The sequence below is a fragment of the Mustela putorius genome, unplaced genomic scaffold (genome assembly GCF_011764305.1).
Source record: "Mustela putorius furo isolate JIRA1106 unplaced genomic scaffold, ASM1176430v1.1 tig00001130_pilon_pilon_pilon, whole genome shotgun sequence".
In the NCBI taxonomy this organism is placed as follows: domain Eukaryota; kingdom Metazoa; phylum Chordata; class Mammalia; order Carnivora; family Mustelidae; genus Mustela; species Mustela putorius.
In genome coordinates this window covers 823,983-843,787 of record NW_025421584.1, presented here as the reverse complement: position 1 = coordinate 843,787, position 19,805 = coordinate 823,983, and the positions used below count along the sequence as shown (strand labels likewise).

The 19,805-nt window shown below is 44.0% G+C and overlaps 1 protein-coding gene across 4 annotated transcripts in view; it reads left to right on the top strand.

Moving 5' to 3' along the window:
- The window catches only part of MPP7 (MAGUK p55 scaffold protein 7), a 287,917-nt gene that overhangs the window by 30,121 nt on the left and 237,991 nt on the right, over positions 1–19,805 (top strand). The window contains exon 2 of one of the 4 annotated variants that reach the window (XM_045087411.1): positions 11,280–11,390. The exons of the other annotated variants lie outside the window; for them this stretch is intronic. The gene's annotated coding sequence lies outside the window, so the exon portion shown is untranslated. The remainder of the gene's footprint in view (positions 1–11,279; positions 11,391–19,805) is intronic. 4 annotated transcript variants of the gene reach the window in all.

Sequence of the window (19,805 nt, the reverse complement as noted above, 5' to 3'; positions counted from 1 at the left end):
ATGTTTGCACATTAGCTACATCTGTGTAAACACATTTTGGAGGATGTTTTACAAATAATTATCCTTGGTTTGTGTAGCAGCAGCAGCAGCAGCAGCAGCACTGATCTACGTTGTGAATCTGGAGGTGCATTTTAGATTGGCTGAAGATGTCTGGTTATTTCCACTTCGGGTGTTTTCCTGCCTTAGATACTGAAGAGCGAGCTCTGTGTCCTAGAACATGGACACTTTGATCATCCCTTAGTCTGCCTCATTTTCAGAGGAGAGTCTCGACCTCACAGATTTCCATTTCCCCAAAGGTGCAGCGAGTCGGCTTTTTCTTCAAGCCTGCATTCTTGTAATGCCCCTCAGCTTTACGGAGGAATCTCAGCTCTGCTCCTAGATTTCCTGTTAAGGCAAGTGGGTTTGTGTTTGTCTCGCTACTCTCCAGACTTGGCCCTAAGGGAGGACAAACAAGCTTCCTGCCATTCAATATTTATCAAAGTCTTGTTTGAAAGAAGCACTGTTTAGCGAGGAGTGCTTAAAGGATATGCGGGGCATACATTGTATTAGTTTTAAATATATTCTTGGATCAAGTCAGATTAGCAGTACAGCATCCTTACATCCTGTTTTACTGACGTGCCAACAGACTTTCATTGAATTGTTGGTGTGATAATAGTAGGTGTGACCATGACCAACTCAGGACATCCCCTAGAGGTGTTAGATAGAGATCCCTGGCCCCATCACCTAATATTTTTCCTTCTCTGTGAAAGCAGAAGGGCTCCATGGTCTGTGGCTGTCATCTGTCTTTAAATGAAATATTCCTAAAGTTTCCCTGCTCCTTCCGGAAAGATAGTCTGAACATCTGCAAAGAGGCGTAGTTCAAATCTTGATTAAATCTTTTTTGCTTAGAAATCCTATGTGAGCTTTTTTGGTGTCTTTTTGAATTAGGCACATGCAATTGAAAACACTTGTGAGACCTCATTTTTTTTTTTTTTTTTTTAAGAGCAGTTTCAGATTTACAGCAAAATTGAGGGGAAAGGTGTCGAGTATCCCATATACTCTGTAACCCCCACAGAACCAGAGCCTTCCCTGTCACCAGCATCCCCTGCTAGACTAGTACGTTGCTACTGTTGATGAACCAACAGTGACACGTCATAATCACCCAAGGTCCGTAGTTCACATTATGGTTCGGTCTTGGTGTTGCGCATCCTGTGGGTTTGGACAAATGTGTGATGACGTGTATACATCATCACGGCCTCATTAGGGTATTCTCACTGCTCTCCAGACCCTCTGGGCTCTGCCTCCTTATCCGTTCACTCCGAAACCCTGCAGTCAGTAATCTTTTTACTGTCTTCATAGTTTTGACTCTTTTACAGCGGCCTGTAGTTGGAATTACACAGTATGTAGCCTGCTCCGATTGGTTTCCTCCCCTTAGTAATGCACATTTAAGTTTGCTCCTGGTGGGGATTCCTGGATGCTGCCGTTGGCTCAGCGTCTGACTCTTGGTTTTGGCCCAGGTCATGATCTCAGAGTCGTGGGATTGACCGCCACGTTGGGGTCTGCGCTGGGGTCTGCGTGCTCATTGCGGAGTCTGCTAGACAGTCTCTTTCTCCCTCTGCCCTTCCCACGTGTGTGCTGTCTCTCTCTCAAATAAATAAATCTTAAAAATTTTCCTCCATGTATTTGCATAGCTTGATAGCCCATTTCTTTTAGTGCTGAATAAGATTCCATCTTATAGACGTACCAGGGTTGATTAATCCATTTACCCACTGAATGACGTCTTGATCACTTTAAGGTTTGGGCGGTCGTAAAGCTGATGCAGAGAACCCTGGGATGTAAGTTTTCAGCTCCCTTGGGGAAGCGACCAACGAGCGTGATTGCTGGCTTGTGTAATAGTAGTGTGTTGAGTTTTGTAAGAAGCTGCTGGACTGTCTTCCAGAGGGGCTCTTCTGGTTTGCATTCCTACCAGCAGTGAAGGAGAATTTGTACATGACAAGGTGAAATGATTCTGCCTTTAGTTCAGCTTACTGTTGTAATAAAACATCCAAAAAAACAGAGTTGGGGGCAGTCATAAGAGGAGATCCTCAGTGGCTTTTAACATCACTAAGAGGAAAAGTAACATGCACTTATTTCGAAGGACTGTGGTCTCCCAGATAGCTCTTTAAACTCTTTAAGCCAGGAGCCCAAACAGAACAGCTGGTGTTCTCTGATAAATTCCAATTCAGTGGGTTCCTCAGAGACATTTCTAACTTGTGGTCATTTCATATCTTTATACATCTTCTACAGCAAATACTTTCATTTCCTCCTGAACATTTAAGAAAAACAGGCTGGAGGGTAGTCACGTGAAGCGGGGCCCTATAAACAGATCCTTCCCGCCGCCAACCTCCCCAACTCCGCTCAGCCCAGGAAGGAAAGTGCAGGTTGCTACCCTTGGTGTTTCTTTTTCTTTGTTAAAATTAAAAGAACATTTTTTAAACATGATTTAAAGTCTGGACTGCTGGGTTACCTGTGTATTGTGATGATAGCTATGTGTGTATATATGTATGTATGTATGTATAGGGAATGTAGCATTAGAGAAAAATCCTAGACTTGTTGCTAAATGAAGGTATGGTCAGTGATACTTTTGGCTGAGATGTCCCTTAACTTCATCCTTAATGCAGGTTGAGGTCTTCACATCCCTCAAGGACTAGTGCAGACACCGCTTTATCCTTGGAGCTTATCATGTGCTTCGCTGGCCATCACAGAGTCTAGTGGCATCTCCCAGTGACTCCCTTGAGTCACTGAATGGAGAAGCTGTTTGGGATCTTGGATCTTGGATCATCAGATTCCTCCCTTTAGCCTTCTTATGGGAAAACCAGGCCTGGGGATCATAGGGCTGTCTGTGACCATGTTGTGTTACTAGGAGACCCCCAGAACCAACCCTAGAGTCCGGATTCCCAAAGTCCAACTCCTGTTTCCTTCCTTTCTGGGGTTCCATCCTTTCTGAATATTACAGTCTTATGCAGTCTGAATCAGAGTTTGAAATAAAAGGATTTGATTTTTTTTTTTTTTCAATTCGAAGCACCACTTACTAGTTTTAAAATATTCAAATTGTATAGACCAACTTCTATGGGATAATTCATGATTTTATGTTGATGGTGATTTTATTATGACTGACATCAGATTCACTTCTTTGCTTCGTGATTCTAGTTCTTTAGTATCTAAGGAAGGGGGGGACTTGGGCCCGAGTTGGTCTCATGTAAGCCAGGCTCATGAAATTCAGTTAAAGTTGACCACGATTTATTGAGCAGTTAACTGAAGTCTAGCTGCTTTTTGGGCACTGAGGACCCGGCATAGTCCTGTTGTCACGGAACTTTCTTGGGAAGGGATTGGTTCCCCTTGAACTATGGAATTAGAACAACATGGTAGGTTCTCGTCCCTCCAACAAAGCTCTTAAATCAGTCAGATGAACCAGGTTTTAGACACATGAAGTCGTATTTATGTAATCTCCGACTCCATGGACTCAGCAGCTCAGGGGAGACTGCCTTGGCTTGTAGACAGCATGCTGGGAGCCGGAGAGGAGCTTTAGGATAAGATGCTGAACCTCTTAACCTCATTTTCTGTTTTGTGAATCAGGTCTAGTAATAGCTTGTCAGGAATATCAAATGAAGTTCCTAAGTTCAAGTTCCTTGCGACTGGCCTGGCAAGTAAGAGCTGCCCAGTAACTGCACGTGGCTCTCATGGGGAAGCCAGCATGGTTGTGGAAATACAGATCAGGGCATGCTTGTGTTTTCTTCCTGTAGTAGCGTCCTTCTCGGTCTTTGTTTTATTGTGGCACAAATAAAGCTCATGGGGATAATACCCTGCTTCCAAGAACGGATCCAGGAAAGCAGCTGGAACCCCACCTCTCAGGAAAGCACCGGAGTGTGAGTGACGACATTGCTGGGAGGTATTGTGCCCAGTGGTTAAGACCCTGGGCTGAGCCACCTTGGCCAAGCTACTTAACCCATCTTAAGCCTAAATAGTCTTAATTTGAAAATTACGGAAAAACCTTGCCAATTGGATAGTGTTTTTATGGAGATTGAATGAGTTTATATGGGTGAGATGCTTAGAACAATTTTTTGTTAGTAATATTTTTTGTTACTGAGAAAATCTTGATTTTTGATAAGAGTAAATCTTAAGTTTTCAGAGTTAATTCGTAACAAAATTCAATCTCATCTTTTTTTTTTTTTTTAAGACTTTATTTATTTGATAGAGCATAAGCAGGGGGGAACAGCAGAGGGAGAGGGAGTAGCAACCTCCCTGCAGAGCAGGGAGCCCGATGTGGGGCTCAGGGACTCCATCCCAGGACCCTGAGATCATGACCTGAGCCTAAGGCAGATGCCCAACCGGCTGAGCCACCCAGGCGCCTCTAAGTCTCATCTTAATACACTGGTCTCGATGTCATACTGCCCTTCCATATTTACGTATTACCTGAATGGAAGCATTACTTTTGTGTTTTTATCATGTAGATTAGTTAAACATGGTTTGTTTTTAGGGAACACCTTTGACGTTACTATTCAAGACCTATCAGTCTGGAATTCAAAAAAATGATTGCCATTGCAATAGTTGCTTTTTTTTTTGAGAGCTTTAATGATTTTTATGAATCATAACTATGAGCCAATAATTAAAGGTGATCAAAATGTGTGAGGAAGTCCTGATAGTTATAGGAAAAGAAAGTCCTCACTCTTGAGCAAAGGCCAGATGTAATCAGAGATGGATTTGTTCCCTATTATTAGTAATAAGGGAGAATAGTTGTGTGACTCTGAAATATTAGCCCCCAACCTTTTTCCAACTGTTTTTATAATATAAGTGGTTTTAAGACACTTTAAAATACAGACAGTAGAAATACAGGTGATAAAATGTCTTACATGGTGCAATATAATCCAACACCTGCCTACGTTTCCTTTCAGATTTTATCAGAATTTCTCTCTGGCTCATTATGTTCCAGGCTCACTGTCCTTTCAGTACCGTGGTCTTCCTCCGAACCTAAGCTCATGATGGACCTTTGGCTAGAATGTGCTCTCTGACCTGACTGTCCCCTCCTCACCCCCTTAATTGAGGTCTATTTAACTTCACCTTAGAGAAACTTCCCCCCTGTTAAAAAACAAAATTTGAGTAAATTTCAGGATCTAGTAGGCTTTATTAAATGATTTGAGAATCAGGTAGTATCCCTTCTAGCAAATAGAGGGGAGCTCTGAGGATTTGTACAAAATGGAGAGTTTTTATAAGTGGAGAAGATAGTTATTAGCAAAGGCGCAGGAAGGTTCCAGACAAGGTAGTTTTCCCTTGGGGGGAGGAAGATGGGGTCTTACGAGGCAGCTAAGCACCTCTTCCTTTGTGGCATCGAGAGGGCCTGTATGGCCATTGGCCTAATTGGAAAATTTCTTTTTTCTCTTTTCTTTTTTAAGATTTTATTTGTTTATTTGAGAGAGGGAGAGAGGGCTGGGGAGGAGCAGAGGGAGAGGGAGAAGCAGATTCCCCACTGAGTGGGGAGCCCGAGGAAGGGGACCCTTGGGACCCTGGGATCATGGCCTGAGCCTAAGGCAGGCGCTTAACTGACTGAGCCATGCAGGCGCCCCTGGAAATTCCTGACTGACCAGCTAAGACTGCATTTCTCAGAGAGGTTGAAACTGCCATTAGGTTAGGAATTAAGCCCCATTTTAGGGTCTTGGCCTAACTGATGCCATTTTGGGCTTGTGGTTTTCTTTGTAACACCCGTTTACCCAACGTAAGATCTGTCCCCCCGCAACCATAGTCATTCTTCTTTCACATGGTATTAACCAACCCACTTTTCCTTTACTGTGTTTATCACGGTTAGGAGTTTATTGGTTATTCATTTATTTGAGTCCTTGTATGTTTTTTTTGTACTTCAGCAGCTCTGTGAAGGCAAGGGCCATATCTCTTTTGTTCACCACAGTATACCCAGCACCCGAAGGTAGTGATTAGCTCATGGTAAATATTCTCAAATTTGACTCCTCAGTGGATCCAGCTAATAGAGAGGTCTGCAAAGTTTCTGTGTCAAGGGTGAGATGGTAAATACATTAAACTTGGTGAGCTGTTAGGTCTCTTTTGTAGCTACTCAGTTCTCCCCCTTTAACACAGAAGAACGTAGACAGAATGCAGATGAGTACGTGTGGCTATGTGTGTTCCAGTAAAACTCTATTTAGAGAACTGGGGGCAGCCCACTCGGCTGTAGTTCACTGGCTTCTGAATTCATGGATGTGGCAGAACAGATCACCTGTTATGGATTGAATATCTGGGTTGCCTTCAGCCTAAAATCTAAGGTAACCTATGCAGATAGCACATTTGAATTGCATGTTGACCTGAATTAATTGAAATGAGAACCATTTGTTGAACACTTACTACGTGGCGGTCACTCTGGAAACTAGGGACCCAAAATTGATAATGGGCAAAGGCCTGGCCTGTTAGCAGACAAGCCAACATGTGTAATGCCACATCTTCAGTGCAGCTGGAGGTAGACTTAGGGGGTCTCCGGGACGGAGAAGAGGCACTGTTGCATAGTAGGAAGACCAAAGTTTTTAAGAAAGTGATTACAAAAGGAAACCGAGGAAACCAGCTTCTAGTGAGGACCTTCTGTGTGCTGAGGGCTATCCCTGTACTACCTTTTGGACTTCACAGAAGAACTACGAGGAAGGGGTAAGGATGACCGGAAGTGCAGGGCGTCCTGGGAGGACACAGAGGCTGGCAGTCTGACGACGCTGAAGGGATTGTCAGATCCCAGTTCAGATCCTGCCTTGCCTCTTTTATAAGTCTTTAAATGAAAAAAATAAATTTTTTTAAGAGTTACCTATTGTAGAGAGCGTGCGTGTGAGTGGGGGGAGGGGCGGAGGGAGAGAATCCTAGAGCAGACTTCTTTCTGAGCAGGGAGCCCAACTGGGCTCCACTGACCCTGAGAGCGTGACCTGAGCCAAAACCAAGAGTCAGACACTTAACCGACAGAGCCACCCACACGCCCCGACTGCCTTGCCTCTTTATTCACTTGGGCAATTGGTTGAACCTTTAGATTCCCGAGGGCCATAATGGAGGCCAGCTGGGTCTTGTAAATCACTTAGCATGGAAGTACTTAAGCTTGGAATGTCTCAAGTGGTGATGTGGTTGTGTTGATGTGTTAAAAATACAATGAAACGTGGGTCTGAAAAGTTGGAAAACTGATTCTTTTCCTTCCTACACTTGTTCCGCTCATCACATTTTCATTACAACACACAATTTGTGTTAAAATTTATGATTTGACTTGATAAAGTTAAAAAAGGTCTCCTGTATTTCTTGATTATTGGACAGTGGAGCAGATACATTAACACACTGTGAAAGTTAGAGGGATTTTACGCTGAGAAACTTTCTGGAAGAAAAAGATTCAGAGTGGAATGTATTTTATTTTATTTTTTAGGTGTAAAGACATTTTGATGTGAGCTGGGCTGCTGATTCTGTCCCTTTAAGTACTCCTTGTGTGTCATTTACCCAGGTTTCTTCTTTGCATCTCTAGTCTGTTAGCTCAGGTGTACCTGTCTTTAAGAATGCCGATAATGAAAACCCAGTACCTCTGTTGGGAACATCCGGGAAGGATCTGTCGTCCTCTTTTTCTGCATCACTTCCTGATGGGCTGTGTGTACTCAGTACCCCCTCACAGCACGTGACCCTGTGGTTTCCCACCCCTCCTCCCACTTAGAATCTGCAGAGATGTCTCTACTGGGTTCCTCCTTCTCACCCACGACCCCCACACTAATAAACCTGCTAGAGAAGGTGTCTTCCAAGTGGTGGTGTTTTTTTTTTTCTTTCTTATACTTCTGAACATAACGGCATTTCTACCATTTGTTCCAGTGCATCAATCTCTCAGACACGGTTTAGAACCTGCCCTTTCCTTCCTGCTCCCCCTTCGCCCGCATCAACTCCTCTGGCTGGCGATGGAGACAATTCTTTTCTAATCTTATCTCCCACTTTCCTTCCAACATTTACCTTTTATTTTATCCCAACTGTAATCAACAGTTTCCCTAACGTGTCTTCTGCTTCCCACTTCCATATGCCAGCTCAAGCTGTTGGGGACGGCAGAGCTCCATGCTGGGTGGGGCTCTGCAGCTAGACTCTCTGTACTTGGCTTTGTATCTGAAATTCCGTTCTGCTTAGAAACCCCTCCCAGACGGTGTCCGTCTTCTCTCCGCTCTCATCCCGCTGTCCCAGCCGGCAGCAGGCAGGTGGAGTTTCAAAGGGCAGCCCCGCCTGTGCCATCAGGCCTGTTCCCCGGGCTCTGGTGGTCTCGAGCGGAGCACTGGACTTCCTCACCATCTTATTCCTTGGCTAAGCAGGCCAGCGTCTGGTGCTGCTCCAGTCCCAGTACTCCCTAGGATGGGGCTTCTTCTTTGGTCCCCGCAGCCCCGTCTTCTCTGGAGCTGCCTTTTCTGGGGGCGGAAGCCCTGCATCTGGGTTCGAGTCCAGGGCTCACACACGAAGCCATTCTGTGCCACCAGCTGGGGGTACTGCACCCTAACTCTGCTCTGAAACTACCTGGATGCAGCACCAGGTCAGTCCCACAGGAGTCTCCCCTCAGCCCCCACCCCGCTCCCCGCCTTCAGATGGGGTTCAGGTTGTCGACCTTTCTTCTGACCCAGCAGCCATAAATCAGAGGTTCCTGCCACCCTTCCCTCAGGTTCCATTAATTTGCTGGAGTAGTTCACCAAACTCAGGAAAAATTTTACTTACTAGATTACCAGTTGATTATAAAAGCTATAGCTCTGAGCAGCCAGGTGGAAGCGACGCATAGGTCAAGGTGCAGGGAAAGAGACGTGGAGCTTCTGTGCTCTCTCCCGGTGCATCCCCCCGCCCCCTCCATAGGTCCACCCACCTGGAAACTCTCTAAACCCTGTCCATGCGGCTTTCATTGGCCCTTGGTGAAGGACTCCGTCTCCTGCCCCTCCTTCTCCTCGGAGGTCAGTGTTGGGACTACGAGTGCCAACCCAAGTCACTTTGTTGGTTCCCCTCCACACTTAGGGCTTCTCTCGAAGTCATCCCGTTGACATAATCTTAGGTGTGTTTGAAAGGGGTGTGGACTGTTATGAATAACAGAAGCTTTTATTGCTTTTTTTTTTTTTAAAGATTTTATTTATTTATTTGACAGACAGAGGTCACAAGTAGGTAGAGAAGCAGACAGAGGAGGAAGCAGGCTCCCTGCTGAGCAGAGAGCCTGATGTGGGGCTCGATCCCAGGACCCTGGGATCATGACCTGAGCTGAAGGCAGAGGCTTTAACCCACTGAGCCACCCAGGCACCCCCTTTTATTGCTTATTATCACTTTGGAAATCCCAAGGGTTTTTGGAGGTCTGTGCTAGGAATCAGGAAGAAGACCAAATATATGTTTATTATCAGTCACAATATTGCTGTGGGGTCCTGGAGCTCAAAGGGCAAGACACAGTTCTCACAAAGTTGTGTGGTGCGACTTAGGAAGTGTATTTCAGTATCACCGGGACCGGACCTGGGGGCAGAAAGAACTGTGCTTTTGCTATTTGACGCTGGCAGTGATATGCTTGGTGCCCAAGGGGGAGGAGACCTGCGGAGAGTGTTAGATCATAAATGTTTTCTTTGAATTTCTGCTTGTAAAAGTACTTTGGCAAGATTTCTCTGGTGCTTATCATTCAGCTCAATAATAACAGTGAGATACATAGGCAGTCACCAGAGCCTTTGAGAATGTAGCAACCAGCGCACATTTGATCCTTATCAGAAGGATGCAGGCTAATGGTCAGGCTTCTGGGCTAAGCGTGAACTTTCTGCTTCTCTCCATCCTTGTCACATAAATCATCTCTTGAAAACCTACTACCATTGCCTGAAACATGCCTGAGCTTTCCACATTGGTCATATGTTTTCCTTGCTCCTCTTAAAAAAATACTCAAGCTTTAAAGGAACAATTATTCTTAAGCTTTGTTGACAGTGAGGTAGGCTTTATTGAAGGGAAGGCCGTCATGATGGTTGTGTGGCCGCAGCAGTCGGGTCTTGCGGTGGGAGAGGAAATGGAGTCTCGGCCAGGGGCAGTTTATATAGCCAAGGAATGGGGTGGAGGTCCCTGGATGGGGACTTACTAAAGGGGGAGACATCGAGGTGGGGTCGGGGGAGAGTCTGGCTCGACTGACCCAACAGCATTCTTGCTTCTGAAGGCGGGCCGCCACGATCAGACCTCACCTGGGGCATGGTAGAGGATGAACCCAGTTAGGTATTGGGGGATGGAGAGATGTTCTAGATAAGGATTCTTGCTAAAATTGGACAATGCAGAGAGCAACACGGAAGTCCAGAAATCAGGTCTAGTTGAGAAAGCGTTCAGGGGAGCCTGAGTTTTTGTCATTCCTTCTGCTGCAGCCCTGCCTCTGAGCTGGGCCACACTTGTCATCTGGACCCTTCACCTCCCATCCTCTTTAGTCTGCAGCTTAAGGGCCAGCTCCAGGGTCCCCCCGCCCCTTTCTGGCTGCCTTGGTCTTGCTTCACAGCCAAGTCCTAAGGAGGGGAACACTTCAGGGTTGATTTCATGACCTTCTCTATCTGCTGCATAAGTCTCATGCGCCAATCTAAGTTTTCATCCCAGTAAGCATTGATGGAAAAATGTGGCTCCATATTCTTAAGATCCAGTGGACAGTGGTGAACCAAGATGGGCACTTTTGGGCCTTTACCTCTTTCCTGGCCATTCTACCCCTCCCCCACGTGTTTTGCCATTTTCTTGCTATTTACTTGGAGAACGATGGCGACACCTTGTCTGTACCACGTGACTCTCCTCCCCTGCCCCATCACATCTCATCCCTAATGTCTAAGATCCTAGAGCTGCTGCCGCCTGCTGGTAGGAGCCTTTCCATGTGGCACATTTGATTTTTCTTGAAAATATTTTATAATTTATAAAGATTTTATAACTGTACGCGAACAGACTTCTTGCTCCGTGGCTTGCGTAGACTAGATGCGGCTTTTTTGTATATTGTGTGGATGTTCCTGAGGACAGAAGGCCCCACAGTGCTCATGTGATCCAAACATGCCTGTGGCTCCTGAAAGGAGAGTATTATGTGTGAAGCCGGAAGAGTAACCCAAAAGGCAGATGACTGTTTTTAGGGCACCGAGTTAGGCCCTGTGACCAGGACACGTTGGTTCGATGCCTGCTGTTGACTTTTGAGCTGGACTGTTAGTTTTACCCTGGTTTCCTCGTTCAGTCAGAAATGCCAAATGGAAGGAGCGACAGGAAGACGGACAGCCTGTCCCTCAGGGCGGAGGAACACACTGATTTGTGTATCTCCTGACCAGACGCTGTCCTTCAGCAAGTTGGAAGCTGTTCCCCGTCACTGTCGCTGGAGTGTTTCTGACATTCAGGCGTCACCTGAGGGAGGAACCGCTGCAGGAGAAGCAGACACGGAGGTGAGAGGGGGGGATGGAGGTGCCGTTGACCGTGAACGGGTGCTGTGGCTTTTTTGCAGGTGGTCCTGGACTTAACAAAATTCAACTGAATACATTTTAAGGCTCTTACTGGCTTTGTTTAGTGACTCATGAATTGGGCAGAGAGAAAGGAGCTCTGAAGAGGTTTCACAGACCAAGATGGGCAGGAACAAGGAAGGCACACGGAGGCCTTTGCTGATTGGCTAAGGCAGGGTTGCTTTCCTGCTTCCGAGGAAACCGGGTCAGGTCATGTGTGCCGCCTGGTTGACCTAGGCCTGCCTTCGGGGAGAGCCAGGCATAGAAACTTAAGTTTTGGTTTGCCCATGTTGGGGCTTAGCATGAACGACACCATCTTGGACCTGGTCTCGTTACTTATTGTATAGGTGTGACCATTTCCGGGACATCACAGGAGGGACAGTGATTTCCTGACTACATTCTTTTATTTTTTTTTTTTAAGATTTTATTTATTTATTTGACAGACAGAGATCACAAGTAGGCAGAGAGCCAGGCAGAGAGAGTGGGGAAACAGGCTCCTCGCTGAGCAGAGAGCCCGATGTGGGGCTCAGTCCCAGGACCTGAGATCATGACCTGAGGTAAAGGCAGAGGCTTAACTCTCTGAGCCACCCAGGCGCCCCTCTTGACTACATTCTGCTCTCAAAAGAGCAGGTGGCTCTTTTGAATCTGATCTTTAACTTGTTCCATTGTAAAGAGCGCTGCCCAATAGAGTGCAAGCCACAGGGCTGATGGGGAGGGCACCCAGTGAGTGACTTGTAGAGCCTTCTGCAAATCAGGGTCCAGTGTCACTGCTCTGTTCATAAGGGAAGTGTTCACAGCTGTTTCTCAGCTCTGTGTAAGATCAGCTGTGCTCTTGAGCATGTTATTCTGGCTGCTAAAATGCTCTGTTCTGGACAGGGAAGTAGTGAGATAGAATAGATAAGGACAATTTTTCTTAGTTGAAAGATTAAAGATGATTGAATTGGGTATGCATTTGGCTTTGTGGTTTGCTGAATTGGCATAAAATTAATTTGCTTTGGTAAGAAACTAGGCTAATTAAAAAAATAACCTTCCGGGGTAATTTTTTGGCAGTGGTACTTGCAAAAATCACTTAAATTCTTTCTCCAAAAGGAATTGGACATATAAAATGAATCTCAGCATGGAAGTCAAATGTACCAGTTACATAGCCTGTATGTATCATGTATGAGAACAATGGGTTCTTTTCATCTTAAGTGCATCAGAAAAAAAGATAATGTTTGGTGAGACCATAATTAAATATGGTATCTGGTATTTTCATGTTTTTGATTTCCCTATCTTGACAGGTGATTGAAGGGAGAAGCCATCTGTAATTGTCTATAGGCATGAGTAAGATTCATATAATTGTTTCAGGTTGTTAATAACTGGATGTAGAAAGCATGCCCTTTATGGAGAGCTAGGGAGATTGGAATAGAATGGATTGCCACCAGAAGTAACTGCTTTTTAGGTGAGAAAGCATGTATTAATTCACAGCTGGAAAAAGGAATCAACACCTATGTGTCACATAACAATGCTATAAACATTTACTGTGTTTACAGTTTTTTTTTTTTAAGACTTTATTTATTTGACAGAGAGAGATCACAAGTAGGCAGAGAGGCAGGCAGAGAGAGAGAGGAAAGCAGGCTCCCTGCTGAGCAGAGAGCCCAATGCAGGGCTCGATCCCAGGACCCTGAGATCATTACCCGAGCTGAAGACAGAGGCTTAACCCACTGAGCCTCCCAGGCGCCCCCTGTGTTTACAGTTTTTAAAGAATATACAAACAAATGCTAACAGAATTAGTAAAAGAACTAATGTTTCCTAAGTGTAGACAGCGCAGGGTGATTTTAGCATTATTCTTAACAATTTGTGTGTGTGTGTGTGTGTGTGTGTGTGTGTGTTTTAAAAGATGTTATTTATTTATTTGACACAGTGAGCGAGCTCACAAGCTGGAGGAGCAGCAGGCCGGGAGCCTGATGTGGAGCTTTATCCCAGGACGCTGGGCTCATGACCTGAGCTGAAGGCAGACGCTTAACCCACTGAGCCACCCAGGCGCCCCCAAACAGTTTTTGTTAAATGCTGATCCTTTATTTTCACATACACTGGAAAACATAACTAGCTCTTCAAACTCTTGGCTTCAGAAGGGTCCAAAGTTTTTTTTTAAAAAACCAAACTCAATTTAAGAAAAATGTTAAGAGGAGTTTTTTGTGTCACGTCGAACTTAGGAGGACGGAGATACGAACGACCGGGGTTTGGGAACTGCTGATGTACGTTAGGGACATGTCGCTCGCTCTCTAACTTTGAGCTGAGAGACTGCAGAGAGTAAAAGGGAACCAGGGAGGAGGGTGAGAGGGCACAGGTGAGGGGCCCCCGCCGATCAGAAGTCCCGAGGCGACGTTTCCTGGGCCTGCTCTGATTTCCCGCTAGCTGCTTAGTGTGTGATAACACACAGCCTCTTGCTCACTGTCCTGTCGTCTGTGGAGCTTACCAGATCATTGTAGGTACAGGCCCGCTTGCAGACTAATAGCTAGAAGACCGTTTTGGGGTTGGTTTTACCTTTCGGTCATCTCGGTGGTATTGGCTTTGCCGGGAAAGGCAGCATGAGACTGAGAGCGTGGAAGGAACACCTCGGCTCTTAAAGGCTAGTAATTTTTAAAAAAGATTTATTTAGTTTTGAGAGTGAGTGTGTGCATGAGTGCGCACATGTGTGCGTAGGGAGAGGGGTGGAGGGAGAGGGAGAGAAGCAGACTCACTGAGCACGGAGCCCTGTCTCACAACCCTGAGACCATGGGCTGAGCCGAAATCAGGAGTTGCTTAACTGACCCAGGTGTTCCAAGTCTAGTAATTCTTTTTTTTTTTTTTTTAAAGATTATTTATTTATTTATTTGACAGTGAGAGAGAGAGCGAGCGAGCAAGAGAAGGAACCCAGGCAGGGGGAGTGGGAGAGGGAGAAGCAGGCTTCTTGCTGAGCAAGGGCTCCATCCCAGGACCCTGGGATCATGGCCTGAACCGAAGGCAGACGTTTAATGGTGAGCCACCCAGGCGCCCCCAAGTCTAGTAATTCTTGAGTGAATACTGGTCATTTTGGGAAATTGAAGCGCCTCTGATGATAGTTTAGTTTGTGCCAGGCTGTCCAGATAGAGACAGTCACCTTAACGCAGCCAGAGGTCAAATCCATTTGAGCCCAGGACTCCTTTGGAAGGCCTTGTGTCTTTCCAGCTTTCCCTTGTCCCATGGGTTGGAGTTCTTTCAAAATCTCAATTGGGTACATACCTTTAGGGCTCCTAACAGAAAGCTGCTGGGATTTAGCTCTGCGTGTCTGCCTTGTTAGTCCCAAACTCCATTTTTTTTTTAATTTTCCGGGCCTGGGGAGACCGACTGTATGTCTGCTCAGCTTCTCAGTCCCCTGGCAGCTGCGTTCTGTTCAACTGCTCTTCCTCTGGCTTTTGTTTGCTTTTGCATCCACGAATACTTGAGCCAAAAAGTAGCTCGGATTGCCGGACTCAGATTCTTCTCTCTGGAATCTTGACCCAAGTCCGAGCTGCTTTACTCGCCCTGAACTCCAGTCCATGTCTTCCCAGCCCCGTTAGACCGACGGAGGCTATTTCTGACCCTTGTTCTACCTTCTCAGCCTCTCACCTCCGCTGCTTATGAGTTGGGAGTGTGTTCAGGCAAAGGCAGTGTGGATAGTGGGTACATCTCCAGGTTTTTCCCTTTTCTTCCAGATCTGGTCATTCTGGTCCCACTTTGGAAGTTTTTTTTTTTTCTTTAGCTTTCAGACATTAAAAAAACAAAAAACCAAAAAACTTATCCAGCTTTTCTAGTTCTTTTCCTCCTCATTTTCCTTTGGTATTAGGTGATGTTAAGTGACACATGAATTCTGTTAATTCCATAACTGCTACAGTTACTGTGCTTGACTTGTGAAGTTCACAAGTTCAGTTAGCCAAAGTCTGATTTTGATGAGGTTTTAGGAACTTTTTTTAAAGAAATAAAACTGTTCATTTCTTTCTTTTTTTTTTTTTTTAAAGATTTTATTTATTTGACAGACAGAGATCACAAGTAGGCAGAGAGGCAGCAGGCAGAGAGAGAGAGGAGGAAGCAGGCTCCCTGCCGAGCAGAGAGCCTGATGCAGGACTCGATCCCAGGACCCTGAGATCATGACCTGAGCCGAAGGCAGCGGCTTAACCCACTGAGCCACCCAGGCGCCCAAAACTGTTCATTTCTTAAAAAAAAAAAAAAAAATTGAATTTCATTTCATTAAGGGACCTAAAAAATTTTAAGGGACCATTAATCTCAAAGCCATAGAAAAGTAATTTTCCCAAAGTATTGATTACACAGAATGTAATTTTATAATGTAGGTTTCCAGAATTGTAATTAAGTTAAATGAAAATGAATGGTTTATCTTTCCCTATTTTATATATTATTTTAAACATTCTTAAAATGAAGGTCATTGAAAAATATGTTGAAAAAATGATATTCTGAAACTGTAAATACCAAAGTCCCTTTAAATTCTGCATATTTTAAGTGATTCAACTTTGAGATACTTATCCTCTCATCATAATGAAAAGCTTTTGAGTTAAAGCCCGAAAGCGATAAATTAACATGATAAACTTAGAGGCTTAAAATTAAGAGTTTGGCATTAATTAGGTAATATAATAAAAGATGATCTCACATTTGAACTTGAGCACCTTGATAATTCTTTCTTAACCCGAAAACCTCATTTGCATGGAATGTTATTAGATGAACTAGAGGTACCTAGTAGACTATTCTGGTGCCTTTAAACACAATGTCCACCTTATGCTGCATAGATTTGTAATTTTTTAAAGGTCTGGTAGGGCAAAATTAGCAAAATTCCTTCGTGAATTCAGTTACAACTCCTGGAATGACTCATGCAACCAGCTAGTTACAGGGTCACACAATTCCTTACTAAAGTCCAGATACATTATAGAATTCAGAATTGCTTCGTTTGCCAGCCTGCCAGGAAATTTTGAACACTTTGTTAGAACCTAGTGAAGAAAAGAAAATTTAAAATGTTTTGTTTCTGAGTAATATTGTTAGTAGCCCTGTTGATAAGATTACGTAGAGACTGTTTCTCCAGAAGGTTATTAAATCAGAAGTTTCATCTCAAGATAAATCAGCAGACGCTGACGAAGATTTACTTAGAGCATTCTACAGAATCCTTGAAGACACTTGGAAGGATGTTATTTGCAAACTACCACCAACATAATACTGAGTTTCGAAAAATTCTTAGTGAGTATGAGATCAGTGTATTAGTCTCTGCTGTTTCACACCTTCAGTGTCAGCAGACCACAAGAAAGGTTTCGTCAAGAATTTGCATATAAGAACTTTTGTTGTTAATGTTTTTTGGGTTTTTTTTGGCCAATGCTTCTCACATTGTAGGTTTGTAGGAAGATGGTTGTGTTAAGTTGAAAGATGGTTTCAGTAAAAATACATGATGGACCATCTTAAGGAACTTAATAGAAAATTGCAGGAACTGGAGATTATGTATTATGTTTATTGATAATTCAAAGTAGAAATTAAACTTAGGAAAAATTAGATTACAAGTGCTCACTATAATGGTGTTCAGGAGATACTACAAAGAATGATTTGCAAATGAAGCATTTATGCCTGTCTAAAGAAAAAATACTTAAAAAAATTGAAGATCGACTATTTCAGAGCAAATTTAGGTTTCTAGCAAAATGGAGGGGAAGGTGCAAAGATTGCCTTTACATACTCTGCCCCACACATGCATAGCCTCCTCTGTTTCCAGCATATTCCGCCAGAAAGTTGTATTAGTCACAGTTGATGAGCCCACACTGACATATGGTCTTCAGCCAGGGTTCCCAGTTTATAGGTCGATTACAGGCAATCGTTTCACAGCTCTGACAAGTCCTGTTTTCTGGTGATTTATCCCTTCCGCCCCCCTTCACCTTTGAAAATCAGGGAGTTTTATGGTCTCCATAGTTTGCCTTTGGAAAATGTCACTTTAAGCAACCTGATATGAAAAGTCGGATTGAATTTGAAATCTATATGCGTCGTCATGAAATGGATATATCAGTGAAAAAATCAGAAATATGAAGTCCTCTCACAATTTCTGAATGATGGGGAAAATGATTTAAACTGTTTTACGACAATGTCTGAACAAGTTTATTATTGATGGGGGTCCATGAGAAATTTGAAGAAATCCTCTGTCTCGATCAGTATGTATTCCCTATACATGCAGAGCCACATGTAAAAAAAGTTACATTCATAGAAACAAGCTTACATTTCTCATGAAAAAAATCTGAGAAGGTTTCTTTTGGGAGTTTTATACAAATTCTGTATTAACATCTTCCCTAATACTTCATATTCTGGTCTCCTGATCATAATTATAGAATATAAGGGAAATATGATTGATTTGTATCACCCAAGCCTTGATTTCCCTGCCAGACACCAGATACATAATATTATTTACAATCTGTGCCCTGACTTGAATCCCTGATCTGTATTAGCTGCCTTTAAACACGGTGTAAATGGACTCTCCAGAGGAGTCATTTGGTTTCTAATCTACTATGGGAAGTGTTGGTGAGGGATAAATTTGATCTCGGAAACCTAGAATCTTCTAAGGGATTATGGAAGTTTTTGAAATGTATACGGTTTCTGAGAACTATCTTTACCCTTTTCATTGGTCAGGCTGACCTAGCTCAGAGGACTTGGTCATGACTTTAGCCAAGGGCCCGTGTAGCCTTAGGTCAGATGAGTTTTTGTTTAGTTATGCGCTCAGTGTACATTTAATGAACATCTCTGTGCCCGGCATTGTGGAAGATAATATATATTTATCTTTGTTCTTAAGAATTTGTAGTTTTCTAGGGAGGGGAAAGACCCCTAGATGCTCATATAAATGTATTAAGTGCAATGATCCTTTAAATAGGCTTTGAGACCCAGGATGGAATTGTGGGCCACGGTTTGGTATTTGAGGTTCAAAAAATTGCTGTAACATGTAATTCTTTGTTTTTAATGAGGCAAGTAAGAATGAAATCAGTACGGATGAATTTTAAAAAGTACAAATAGTATAGTCTAAAAATGTATCTCCGTTTTATGTCCCAACCTCTTCCCTCTCTCTGCTTTTCATTCTTTTTTTTTTAATCATTTCCTGATTGGTGAACATTTTAGGTCATTACCTTTTTTCTTTTTTCTCTTTTTGGTCATCAGCGATGATTTGTAAGTTTTCTTGTACTTCTGTATTTTCAAACACATGCAAGTGATGTCTATAGTGAAAATTCCTAGGAGTAAAATCTGGACTGAAAAATATTTCTCTGGTGTATTTGCTTATTATCAGAATCCTTAGAATTAATAGGCTTTGCTTTTATTTATTTTTCTTGTAAAGATTTATTTATTTGAGAGAGAGCACAAGCAGGGGGTGCTGATGGAGGGGGAGCAGGCTCCCTGCTCTGTGTGGAGCCCGACTTAGGGCTCGATCTCATGACCCTGAGATCACGACCTGAGCTGCAACAAAGATTTGGATGTTTAACTGACTGCATCACCCAGGCACCCCAATAGTTTTTTCTTCTAAAGATAACTAACCATGTGGTGGGGGCTTTCAGGTGTTGGGAGTGGCAGAAATGGTCTGGAAGACCGGAATCCTAATGCCTTAGCTGCAGCACCTGCAGAGTCTGTCACTTGGGGGAGTTACTGGGTGGCTGTATGTGCCCCTGATTCTTTGCTCCGTCACCTCTGCTTCCTGTCACGTGAGCCACCACTGCACTCCAGTCTTCCCTGTCTAGACATGCTTTCCCCAGGTGTCCTGAATTTCAGAACCTCCCTCCCTTTTGACAGTCCTTGTGTCCTGAGCTGACCGGAGGTAGTCACGCTTCTGATTGTCAGAGCGAGAAAATCAGCCGTGCATGTCTCTGCGGAGGCTAGCATTTCCAGGGTCTTCCATGAAGTCCAAAGAATAGTTTTTTTTTTTTTTAAAGGTTTTATTGATTTATTTGACAGAGATCACAAGTAGGCAGAGAGGCAGACAGAGAGAGAGAGGGGAGGAGGAGGAAGCAGTCTCCCCGCCAAGCAGAGAGCCCAACTCGGGGCTGGATCCCAGGACCTTGAGATCATGACCTGAGCCGAAGGCAGCAGCAGCTTAACCCACTGAGCCACCCAGGCGCCCTCCAAAGAATAGTTTTATAGAGTGATACTTGTCTTAGAAGTAAAGTACCTGAATTTGATGTGATATTTACTATCTCACCCCTCCCCTTGCCTCCTCCCAGTACTTCAGCTAACAACTACTAGAAATATTCCTAGTTATTTAACCCACAAATAGGAGACGGTGCCTTTATTTTTCTGGATTAGGATGCTCTGATCCAGTGAGCTCTGTGATTAGAATTTTGTAAATTTGTAGAATTGACTAGGAAAAAG